The 12,868-nt window shown below is 42.7% G+C and overlaps 1 pseudogene; it reads right to left on the reverse strand.

The window, feature by feature from the left end:
• Window positions 1-3,000: 3,000 nt before the first annotated feature.
• LOC138674466 (sphingosine-1-phosphate phosphatase 2 pseudogene) overlaps window positions 3,001-12,868 on the reverse strand; it is a 34,724-nt pseudogene continuing 24,856 nt past the window's right edge.

Here is a 12,868-nt window from a genome sequence, read left to right on the forward strand (position 1 = left end):
TGCTAGGAGTGCTAATTAGGGATGAGTGAACCCAAAATGGAAAATTTGGGGTCCGTATCGGAACACAGATTTTTTTACTGTAGGTCAGTTTTCCTGTTCTGGTTCGCCAATCTAATAAAGCTTGCTGAAAGGCTGCGGCACAGCTAATCAACATGTTAGGACTGGCGGAATGCACCAAGTAAAAGGTGAGATGTTATTAGGTGCGTTCGCAGTCCAGGGTCCACCGTGCAGGTGAGAACCTGCTGCTAGCAAATGGCAGTGCTATATGGCAGTGGAAGCGAACCCTGTTCAGTCACAGGGCCGGGGTACCGCACAAAAGAGCGCAAGCAAGGAGTCACCGAGCTCAGTCCCAAGACTTGGAATTTGAGTCCGTCTAGACTACTTGCGCTCGACACCGCTACTGCGTGTAAGGGTACCGTCACACACTACCATTTCGATCGCTACGACGGTACGATTCGTGACGTTCCAGCGATATCGTTACGATATCGCTGTGTCTGACACGCAGCAGCAATCAGGGATCCTACTGAGAATCGTACGTCGTAGCAGATCGTTTGGAACTTTGTTTCGTCGCTGGATCTCCCGCTGTCATCGCTAGATCAGTGTGTGTGACACCGATCTAGCGATGCGTTCGCTTGTAACCAGGGTAAACATCGGGTTACTAAGCGCAGGGCCGCGCTTAGTAACCTGATGTTTACCCTGGTTACCAGCGTAAATGTAAAAAAAAAAAAACAGCACATACTTACATTCCGGTGTCCGTCAGGTCCCTTGCCGTCTGCTTCCCGCACTCACTGACTGCCGGCCGTAAAGTGAAAGCAGAGCACAGCGGTGACGTCACCGCTGTGCTGTGCTTTCACTTTATGGCCGGCAGTCAGTGAGTGCGGGAAGCAGACGGCAAGGGACAGACACCGGAATGTAAGTATGTGCTGTTTGGTTTTTTTTACGCTGGTAACCAGGGTAAACATCGACAGCTCTCCAGCGACCACACTACGATATACCTACGATCACGGCCAGGTCGTATCGCTGGTCATGATCGTAGGTAAATCGTATAGTGTGATGGTACCCTAAGAGTGAACTTAAATAATAGTTAGAGCACAAGAGTGCGAACTGTGCTGTACTGGCGGACCCCACTAACCACCCAGACTTGGGCTAAGGAAGCGCTCTAATGGCGTGTGGGGCTGCACTGGCGGTCACAGCATTAGACACTGTATCGTGTATTAACGCTGTGAGTTCAGGCGTACAGGCCATGCGGCCATGCAAAACTTATATAGCTGCAGCATGTACAGGACTTTCCTGGAGGACCAATGGGATCTGCTGCAGTATCTGAGCATTTGACCCTCAATCTCCAATGGGAGATCTTGCCCTGGGCATGCTCAGAAGGGGAAAAGCAAGACTGCTCGCCGCTACCCAGCACTGGCTTTAATGACAGAAGCTGGAAAAGCAGCAGTAACCCTATGCACAGAGTGAGACTGAGCAAGATGCTGGGACCAACGTCTCCACTGAGCAGGCTCCACTGCAGCAGGAGAAGAATGGGATACTGCAGCGGAGATGGCCCAAGATTCCTCCAGTGCAGAAGCAGGAACTTGACCCCTGACACAACATGCTTTTCGACTGTGAGCACTTCCAGAGTCATCACAGCCATGTCAAGTATTGGTATGGCTGTGATTGGCCACTGGCCAGCGCAGCACATGACCCGACAGTATAAAGACCGGATTTAAAGTGTCACTGCCATTAAGCTCTCATTAGTGTAGTGATAAGATGCAGCTGGAGTGAGGGACAAATTCTGACTGCATATTCTGCAAAAAAATAAAATGCTGAGCGTATTCTGTAACCAATATCTGTGCTAGCACTGTGATATAAGCCGCTGTGTGTACTCTTCAAACTTTTTTCTAGTCTGTGAAATAAATAATTATCATCTGCCATCTAGTTGCCATTTCTAGGCCAAAAAATAATTTCTCTTGACTGCTGTGTTTTTTTTACTAGTCCGTGAAATAAACAATTGGCATCTGCCATCTAGTTGTCATTTCTATGCCAAAAAAATTATTTTTTCTGAACTGGTGTCTTCTAATACTGTTGTGAATAAACAAATCTACTCTTCCACCATCTGTTTGCAAGTAGTGTTTTGAAAAACCACTTCCAAAAATGAGAACATCAAAAAAGAGAATTAGATTTGGCCATCGTGGTGCTGGTTTAGCTGCAGTGCACACAGCTAATGGACCACCGCAGTACATGTCATATAATGATGAAACTCAATTACCAATTACTTTGTCTTTCTGCAGTGTGTAGACCGGCAAGGAGGGAAGGGAGTGCCATCAGACCCTGAAGTGAGGAATAAATGTTCTGAACCAGAGCACCATCTGTATGAAGAGACATCTAACTTCCAAGCATGAGGTGCAGTGGAGTACACAACTTTAAAAAGCATAACAAATCAGATCCTCCTCCTGCTCCCTTTTTTGCTACAGTCTCGGACTCTTCCTCCCACTTGTCATCAACAGGGCCACTTGCTTCCCAACAAAGAGAGGATATGACACCATCACCAACACCACTACCAGTTTAACTGAACAACTCCACACTATCCCAATGTAAGTGTTCAGCTTTCCATCCCCTAAATCCTCAAGTTTTTTCAGAAAGTGATCTGAATGTGGGATACAAATGCATGAAAAAGATTTTGTCTGGGAAAAAGCATGTCTATTTCATACAGTCTTTCTTGGCCAACATATTAGAGTCTAATCTTAATGTATGTGAAGAACAGAACTGCTGGCGTGTGAAAGTGTCCATTATAAATAATGGTGGAGCCTCCTGACATGGTCCGAATGTCAGCCGGGGACTGGAAATCATGAAACCTTAATGTCTGATATCCATGATCAACATGGACATCCACAATGTCTGTGTGTGTGTGGAACACTACTGGATACTTCAGACCAATTTGCCTTTAACATTAGCCTCGCAGTTCTGCTCTTCTCAGGACACTCATAAGCCCAACAGGTAAACCCAAAGAACCGTTTAAGTGGCAACCACACCAATTGATAAATAAGTCACAAGCTTATAAGGTACCTCAACCTCCAGCCTATGCCTAACCAGTATGTACTGTGTTGAGACTTTGTACCATGAACCTAGAGCTTTGAGAGACAGAGTCTTCACAATATACCATATGGCCACCAAAATTGCAATGCTAAGATCAAACCTCAGTACTTGCTGTATCAGAATGGGATATGTTATTGGAGGGATGCCAAGCAGGCAATCCAGAGGACACATAAGTCAGTCCTATGCAATTGATGATCCAAACACCTACACAAATCATGGCAGTGTCTGCCTGAGTGGTGCTGTAATGATCTAACCGTGGGTAGTTGTACCTCAGAAGAAAAGCAGCAATGATAGCAAATACAGCACATATTGGGTTGATCATAATCAGTTGGTCCATAAAATTACATACTGGAAAAGTCATTTCTATGAATAACAAGGCAATCAGAACTCCACAAATCACATCTAGCAGTGTGCATTCCTGTATATGGCCAGTGGAGGGGCACTAGGGTGGAGAGGCATAGAGTAGCTACAAATCTAAGCACAAAGGGGATCTGGAATCATTCCATGTCGGCCAACAATAAACTAAAAGAGATTGCAGTGGCCGCAATGGCATGAGTTGAAGGCATGCGATATTCAGCTTCTACTCAGCTTCTACTTCTACAAACCAGGGATTCAAGCTTCAGGAGGCTAATTTGCATATTCCAGGTGCCTTCTGGGAGAAGCGAAGTCTCCCTAAGCTAGAAGATCGTTGGATACAGCCGGGACCAGCTGCTTCGAAAGCATCACCAAACCAGGGATTCAAGCTTCAGGAGGCTAATTTGCATATTCCAGGTGCCTTCTGGGAGAAGCGAAGTCTCCCTAAGCTAGAAGATCGTTGGATACAGCCGGGACCAGCTGCTTCGAAAGCATCACCAAACCAGGGATTCAAGCTTCAGGAGGCTAATTTGCATATTCCAGGTGCCTTCTGGGAGAAGCGAAGTCTCCCTAAGCTAGAAGATCGTTGGATACAGCCGGGACCAGCTGCTTCGAAAGCATCACCAAACCAGGGATTCAAGCTTCAGGAGGCTAATTTGCATATTCCAGGTGCCTTCTGGGAGAAGCGAAGTCTCCCTAAGCTAGAAGATCGTTGGATACAGCCGGGACCAGCTGCTTCGAAAGCATCACCAAACCGCGCGCCTTACGGCGCGCAAATTTTTGCCTGTAGGACATTATTGCAAGAGAGCTTGGCTGAGTAGATTACACAAGAAGGAAAACACACAGCAAGTCAGCAGGATCTAGGAGCAACATGGCAGATGTGACAACCTACATGGTGAGCTGCAGCATGTGCTACATGTTCACAGATCGACCAGAAGAAGAATCCAATTTCACCTGTCAGAAGTGTAGACTAGTGGCCCTTTTAGAAGAAAAGGTGCGGGGTCTGAAAGAAAGAATAGCAACTTTGAAACTCATCAAAGAGAATGAAGACTTTCTAGACAGAACAGAAGCATCTCTACTGGTCACAGAAGGTGCAAAAAGTGTCAGAGAACCTCCAAAAGCAGATGAGTGGAAGCATGTGACCAAAAGAAGCAAGAAGACCATGGAGAAATCACCAACCACACAACTGAAGAACCGATATCAAATCTTTGTAGAGGATGAAGATGGCACACCTAAGAATGAAGCAATACCAGCAAGCAAAAAAGAAAAGGGCACACAGCAACAAGTGACAGCAAAAAGTACAGCCAAGAAGCAACGAAGAGTGGTGGTGGTGGGAGACTCACTACTGAGAGGCACCGAAGCAGCCATCTGCAGACCGGACATAACTGCAAGAGAAGTATGCTGCCTTCCAGGTGCGATGATCAAGGATGTGACCGATAGGATACCAAAGCTCTTCAGCTCCAAGGACGTCCACCCATTTCTTCTGATACATGTTGGCACCAATGACACGGCAAGGAAGGACCTACCGACAATCTGCAAGGACTTTGAAGAGTTGGGGAAGAAAGTAAAGGAACTGGATGCACAGGTAGTTTTTTCTTCTATCCTTCCAGTAGACGGGCATGGCACCAGGAGATGGAACAGGATCCTTGATGCAAACAACTGGCTAAGACGATGGTGCAGACAACAAGGATTTGGATTCCTGGACCACGGTGTGAATTACTGGTATGATGGACTCCTCGCCAGAGACGGACTACACCTCAACAAACCTGGGAAACACACATTCGCCAGAAGACTCGCTACACTCATCAGGAGGGCGTTAAACTAGAAGAAGAGGGGACGGGAAGAAAAACATTAGACTCGAACAAAGACGACCCAGGAAAACATACTCAGAAGGGAGGTAAGAACATTTCTAAAACAATCCACAGTGAGGAGATTGGAACAAAACAAAATCCTCTAAACTGCATGCTCGCAAACGCCAGAAGCCTGACAAACAAGATGGAAGAACTAGAAGCAGAAATATCTACAGGTAACTTTGACATAGTGGGAATAACCGAGACATGGTTAGATGAAAGCTATGACTGGGCAGTTAACTTACAGGGTTACAGTCTGTTTAGAAAGGATCGTAAAAATCGGAGAGGAGGAGGGGTTTGTCTCTATGTAAAGTCTTGTCTAAAGTCCACTTTAAGGGAGGATATTAGCGAAGGGAATGAGGATGTCGAGTCCATATGGGTTGAAATTCTTGGAGGGAAAAATGGTAACAAAATTCTCATTGGGGTCTGTTACAAACCCCCAAATATAACAGAAAGCATGGAAAGTCTACTTCTAAAGCAGATAGATGAAGCTGCAACCCATAATGAGGTCCTGGTTATGGGGGACTTTAACTACCCGGATATTAACTGGGAAACAGAAACCTGTGAAACCCATAAAGGCAACAGGTTTCTGCTAATAACCAAGAAAAATTATCTTTCACAATTGGTGCAGAATCCAACCAGAGGAGCAGCACTTTTAGACCTAATACTATCTAATAGACCTGACAGAATAACAAATCTGCAGGTGGTTGGGCATTTAGGAAATAGCGACCACAATATTGTGCAGTTTCACCTGTCTTTCACTAGGGGGACTTGTCAGGGAGTCACAAAAACATTGAACTTTAGGAAGGCAAAGTTTGAACAGCTTAGAGATGCCCTTAATCAGGTAGACTGGGACAATATCCTCAGAAATGAGAATACAGATAATAAATGGGAAATGTTTAAGAACATCCTAAATAGGCAGTGTAAGCGGTTTATACCTTGTGGGAATAAAAGGACTAGAAATAGGAAAAACCCAATGTGGCTAAACAAAGAAGTAAGACAGGCAATTAACAGTAAAAAGAAAGCATTTGCACTACTAAAGCAGGATGGCACCATTGAAGCTCTAAAAAACTATAGGGAGAAAAATACTTTATCTAAAAAACTAATTAAAGCTGCCAAAAAGGAAACAGAGAAGCACATTGCTAAGGAGAGTAAAACTAATCCCAAACTGTTCTTCAACTATATCAATAGTAAAAGAATAAAAACTGAAAATGTAGGCCCCTTAAAAAATAGTGAGGAAAGAATGGTTGTAGATGACGAGGAAAAAGCTAACATATTAAACACCTTCTTCTCCACGGTATTCACGGTGGAAAATGAAATGCTAGGTGAAATCCCAAGAAACAATGAAAACCCTATATTAAGGGTCACCAATCTAACCCAAGAAGAGGTGCGAAACCGGCTAAATAAGATTAAAATAGATAAATCTCCGGGTCCGGATGGCATACACCCACGAGTACTAAGAGAACTAAGTAATGTAATAGATAAACCATTATTTCTTATTTTTAGTGACTCTATAGCGACAGGGTCTGTTCCGCAGGACTGGCGCATAGCAAATGTGGTGCCAATATTCAAAAAGGGCTCTAAAAGTGAACCTGGAAATTATAGGCCAGTAAGTCTAACCTCTATTGTTGGTAAAATATTTGAAGGGTTTCTGAGGGATGTTATTCTGGATTATCTCAATGAGAATAACTGTTTAACTCCATATCAGCATGGGTTTATGAGAAATCGCTCCTGTCAAACCAATCTAATCAGTTTTTATGAAGAGGTAAGCTATAGACTGGACCACGGTGAGTCATTGGACGTGGTATATCTCGATTTTTCCAAAGCGTTTGATACCGTGCCACACAAGAGGTTGGTACACAAAATGAGAATGCTTGGTCTGGGGGAAAATGTGTGTAAATGGGTTAGTAACTGGCTTAGTGATAGAAAGCAGAGGGTGGTTATAAATGGTATAGTCTCTAACTGGGTCGCTGTGACCAGTGGGGTACCGCAGGGGTCAGTATTGGGACCTGTTCTCTTCAACATATTCATTAATGATCTGGTAGAAGGTTTACACAGTAAAATATCGATATTTGCAGATGATACAAAACTATGTAAAGCAGTTAATACAAGAGAAGATAGTATTCTGCTACAGATGGATCTGGATAAGTTGGAAACTTGGGCTGAAAGGTGGCAGATGAGGTTTAACAATGATAAATGTAAGGTTATACACATGGGAAGAGGGAATCAATATCACCATTACACACTGAACGGGAAACCACTGGGTAAATCTGACAGGGAGAAGGACTTGGGGATCCTAGTTAATGATAAACTTACCTGGAGCAGCCAGTGCCAGGCAGCAGCTGCCAAGGCAAACAGGATCATGGGGTGCATTAAAAGAGGTCTGGATACACATGATGAGAGCATTATACTGCCTCTGTACAAATCCCTAGTTAGACCGCACATGGAGTACTGTGTCCAGTTTTGGGCACCGGTGCTCAGGAAGGATATAATGGAACTAGAGAGAGTACAAAGGAGGGCAACAAAATTAATAAAGGGGATGGGAGAACTACAATACCCAGATAGATTAGCGAAATTAGGATTATTTAGTCTAGAAAAAAGACGACTGAGGGGCGATCTAATAACCATGTATAAGTATATAAGGGGACAATACAAATATCTCGCTGAGGATCTGTTTATACCAAGGAAGGTGACGGGCACAAGGGGGCATTCTTTGCGTCTGGAGGAGAGAAGGTTTTTCCACCAACATAGAAGAGGATTCTTTACTGTTAGGGCAGTGAGAATCTGGAATTGCTTGCCTGAGGAGGTGGTGATGGCGACCTCAGTCGAGGGGTTCAAGAGAGGCCTGGATGTCTTCCTGGAGCAGAACAATATTGTATCATACAATTATTAGGTTCTGTAGAAGGACGTAGATCTGGGTACTTATTATGATGGAATATAGGCTGAACTGGATGGACAAATGTCTTTTTTCGGCCTTACTAACTATGTTACTATGTTACTATGTTACTATGTTACTCTAGTATTCAGCTTCACCACTGGAGGACAGGAGGGGTGAGGCCACTTTAGATTATCTTTAGAACTAAGACCTATGTACATGACAAAAACCAGACAAAGATCAGTCATCTCGCAATAAAAGAATCTATATTCCATAATATAAAAGGAAGGAATAAGAAATATATTTCCTGGCCTAGTGCAGTAGCAAATCTGATGAGGTAAAACAGTAAATAGTTGCGAACCACATTATTTCTCACCGGACATTGTCTATGTGTTCCATTTGTTTACGATCCATTGCTATTGGGCTTGTGGCCATTTTCATGGGGAACACCATTGACCTCTGCAGGCTTCTCTTTGATGTTCTGAAGAGTCTTTGGAGAGCTATACCCTGAAGTTGCTCCATTAGCCTCAACCTTTGGCCTTAGGGTCAAATCACAGGACCTTTGGAATTGGGCCACCAGCTGAGTGTCCTGTAGAGTTTTCAGGGCTATGGACTATGTAACTGAAACTGAATAAGAGGCAACAGAATACATCCAGACCTTAACTTGCCCTTTGATCAGCATAGATGGGTAGTGATGAGTAAGCACTAAAATTCTTGGATGATCATTGCTCGAATCGAGCAAATCTTAATGCTCAGGTGCTCTGTCCAAGTAACGAGTATAATGGAAGTCAACGGAAAACTTGAACATTTTTCTGCAACCCCCTGGAGATCTGATAGAGTCTAAAAATCCCTAAAATAGATGGAAATGGTACTGAAATGACATGAGAACAGCATGAGGAAGACCTGTGGTAGCATCGCTGAATCCAAAGTAGCTGCTGAGAACAATGTTATCAAAGTTTTAGTCCATTTTTTCCAAACTGACAATAAAACATACAAAACCGAAGATAAAATGGATTTTTCTGGAAAGATTTTCAATACCCATTCTTTCCATGATAATGACTTGTATATAAGGGTACCGTCACACAATGGCATTTTGATCGCTACGACGGCACGATCCGTGACGCTCCAGCGTCGTAACAATATCGCTCCAGCGTCGTAGACTCTGTCACACTTTGCAATGTACGACGCTGGAGCGATAATTTCATGACGTATGTGCGATGTAGAAGCTGTTGGTTACTATGCGCACATCGTAAACAATATCGTGCACACCTTTGTTACACCATGCGATCATGCCGCCACAGCGGGACACTAGACGACGAAAGAAAGTTTCAAACGATCTGCTAGGACGTACGATTCTCAGCGGGGTCCCTGATCGCAGGAGCGTGTCAGACACAGCGAGATCGCTGGAACGTCACGGATATATCGCTGGAACGTCACAAATCGTGCCGTCGTAGCGATCAAAATGCCACTGTGTGACGGTACCCTAAGGCAAAATAAATAATCTTTCCAGGATAATGACTTGTATATAAGGCAAAATAAATAAGAGAAAAAAAAATGCTTCACCACACCTTTGGCTATGCTCACATGCAGCAATTTTGCTGCATTTTTGCATTGCTTTCAATGGTGAAAAAAACATTCACCAGGAATTGTAATTTTATCATTTTAATAATTTATCTGGCCATGTGGTATATGGGACATGATCAGACACATCTTGTTAAATTTATGAAGGCAGAAGTCTGAAAGTCACTTTTTTTTTTCAATTTATAGAGGACCAGCAGGCATATTGTGGACATATGAGACAAAGACAGAACTTTTTGGTAAAGCACATCTTTCAGCTGTTTGCTGTAAAAGAAATGAGGCCTACGAATAATAGAACACAGTGGTTACAGTCAAATATTGTGAAGGTTCAAAGATATTTTGGTATTATTTTGCTGCTTCTGGTCCTGGCTGTCTTGACTATGTGCAAAGTTTAATTAAATGTGATGATTCCCAAAAGATTTTAGGTCACAATTTAGTGCCCAGGGTAAAAAATCTTGTTTTGCATCCTAGGTCATGGGTCTTCCAGCAGGACAATAACCCCAAACTTAAAAAAGGACCCAGAAATGGATGGAAACAAAGCATTGGAAAGATCATAAGTGGTAATTTGAGCTCTGGTATCTTAAAGTCTCCCACCACTACATGCAGATGCTACAGAGAAACTGAGAATGGACATATTAAATCACTTAATTTTGCCTACTTTATACATTTCTGAGTACAGACCACTGTATAAAACATGAATTTGTCAATGAATACATGTAAAAAAGATTCAGCAAGGTTTATAATTTGTAAGGTAATAATCCCTGATTTGAAGCCTGTAATACGCTATCCCTACTGCCACACCTTGCTGTAGTGGAATTGCAAAAAAGAGTGGTATTATTGTAGAATATAGAAGGGATTTGAACTAGCCTGGAAAATATATTTTATTGTATGTGGCAGCAACAGACTCTGGTGGAACGCAAACAACGCTGCCAGCTTTGACGAATTTCTGAGTACAAATCACCATAAAAAGCATGAGTTGGTCAAGGAGTGCATGGAAAAGAAGCAGCAAGGCCTAGAATTTATAAATCAATAACCCTTGACTAGATGCCTGTCATACTTTATACCTCTGGCCACATCTCACCATAGATGAATTGCAGATGAGAGCAGTATTATTGTAGAATATAGAAGGGACTTGAACAGACCCTAAACAATTATTTTTTGTACGTGGCAGCAACAAAATGTGGAGGAACACAGGCAACACTGCCAGTTTTGATGAATTTCTGAGTACAGATAACTTTAAAAACAGAAATTGGTCAATAAGTGCATGGAAAAAAGCAGCAGCAAGGCTTAGAATTTATAAGGTAATAATCCCTGACAAGATGCTTGTCATATCTGATACCTACTGCCACACCTCACCATAGACAAATTGCAGATAAGAATATTATTATTGTATAATAGAAGGGATTTGAACTTGCCTTGAACAGATATTTTATTGTTCGTGGCAGCAGCAAACTATGGAGGAACGCAAGTAACACTGCCAGCTTTGATGAATTTCTGAGTACAGATCACCGTAAAAACATGAATCTGTCAAGTATTGTATGGAAAAATCAGCAGCAAGGCTTAGAATTTATAAGAAATAATCCCTGACTTTATGCCTGTCATACCTTATCCCTACTGCCATACCTCACCGTAGACAAATTGCAGATAAGAGTGGTACTATTATAACAGAATATAATTTATTGGAATTCGCACTGAAAAAAGCTATTAGTTTAACATAGTAGCATCAAGGACTGTTATTTAACCCTGCTGGGAATATAGTTTAGCGTTTCACATCTACTGAGCCTGATATGGAGGAGACAAGATCTTACTGTACTTACTGTATAAAGTCTTGTGTCTCTGCTGTGAAATCCTGTATGCAGTGTGAGATCTCCCTATGTGATGACCACCTGATTGCCCACAACAAGACTCTGAATCATATACTAATAGAACCCACTGGCTCTTTTCAACTTCAAAAATGTTCCCTCAATTAGAAGGTGGAGCCTCAGAAAAACATTTTTTCCCAATACTAAGGAGTGGATCTCCTATACTGGTATAGCTTATGCACTAAATGCAAAGGATGCCAAAAATTAGAAGGAGGTACTACAATATTCCTTTGAAGAGACGTAGTGGAGCACCTCAGAAAATATTTTTTTTTCCATTATTAAGGAATGGGTATCCTAGGCTGGTAATGCATATGAACAAAGTGCATAAGCTGAAAAACATTTACCCTTGAGGGGTATACATATATATAAAAAAATGTTAGAGGTAGGACTCTCAAAATTCTTAATGCAGGCATCGGTTATAATGCCTTCGCCGGTAATAAACACCTTCTCTGACAAAAACGCTAGTGGCAGGGTAGGCCAGGACTTTCAAGGCGTAGAGAGACAGTGTGTATAGCTTGAATACCCAATAGTTGTAAGGCACAGAGGAATCATGGAGGCCTCTGTTATGGTCGGCTAGGTACTCCTTCAGCATATTCCAAAACTTTTCCCTCCTTGTTAGAGTACCCCATGTATCAGGGTCTGGATGCTGGGAGGGTCGGAGACCTTTGAGAGTGTTCCTCTGCCTCTGCTGTATCAGGTGTGTGTTTCCTTCATCTCCACTCCTTGGTTGTCCAAGGAACTGTGACCTCTGCCACCAAAGTTGTCAGATGGGAATTTTTTACATAATTCATCTAGGGCCTCCTGGTACTGCAACATTTTATTAGACCTCTTCCTGTAAAATTCTGCATTCAGATTTGTGTGCTGGGTCAGAAAACAAAAAAAAAAACAAACAAACACACAAGCAGGATATAATAAAATACTACTAAAAGGCATCAGATGAACCTATCTCAAGCATATTTTCACCTATGACAATATTTCTTGGGCTCGGTACAATCCTCAGGTTGTTCCCGATGTTCGGTGTAAGGTTAGAATTAGTGATGAGTGAGTGTACTCGTTGCTCGGTATTTATGACTGCTCGGAGATTTAGTTTTCATCGCGGGCAGCTGAATGATTTACAGCTATTAGCCAGGCTGAGTACATGTGGGGGTTGCCTGGTTGCTAGGGAAGCCCCCATGTAATAAAGTAGCTGTAAATCATTCAACTGGCGTGATGAAAACTTAATCTCAGAGCAGTCATAAATATTCGGAGGTCACCCAAGCATGCTCGGG

The sequence above is a fragment of the Ranitomeya imitator genome, chromosome 4 (assembly GCF_032444005.1).
Source record: "Ranitomeya imitator isolate aRanImi1 chromosome 4, aRanImi1.pri, whole genome shotgun sequence".
NCBI classification, from domain to species: Eukaryota; Metazoa; Chordata; class Amphibia; order Anura; family Dendrobatidae; genus Ranitomeya; species Ranitomeya imitator.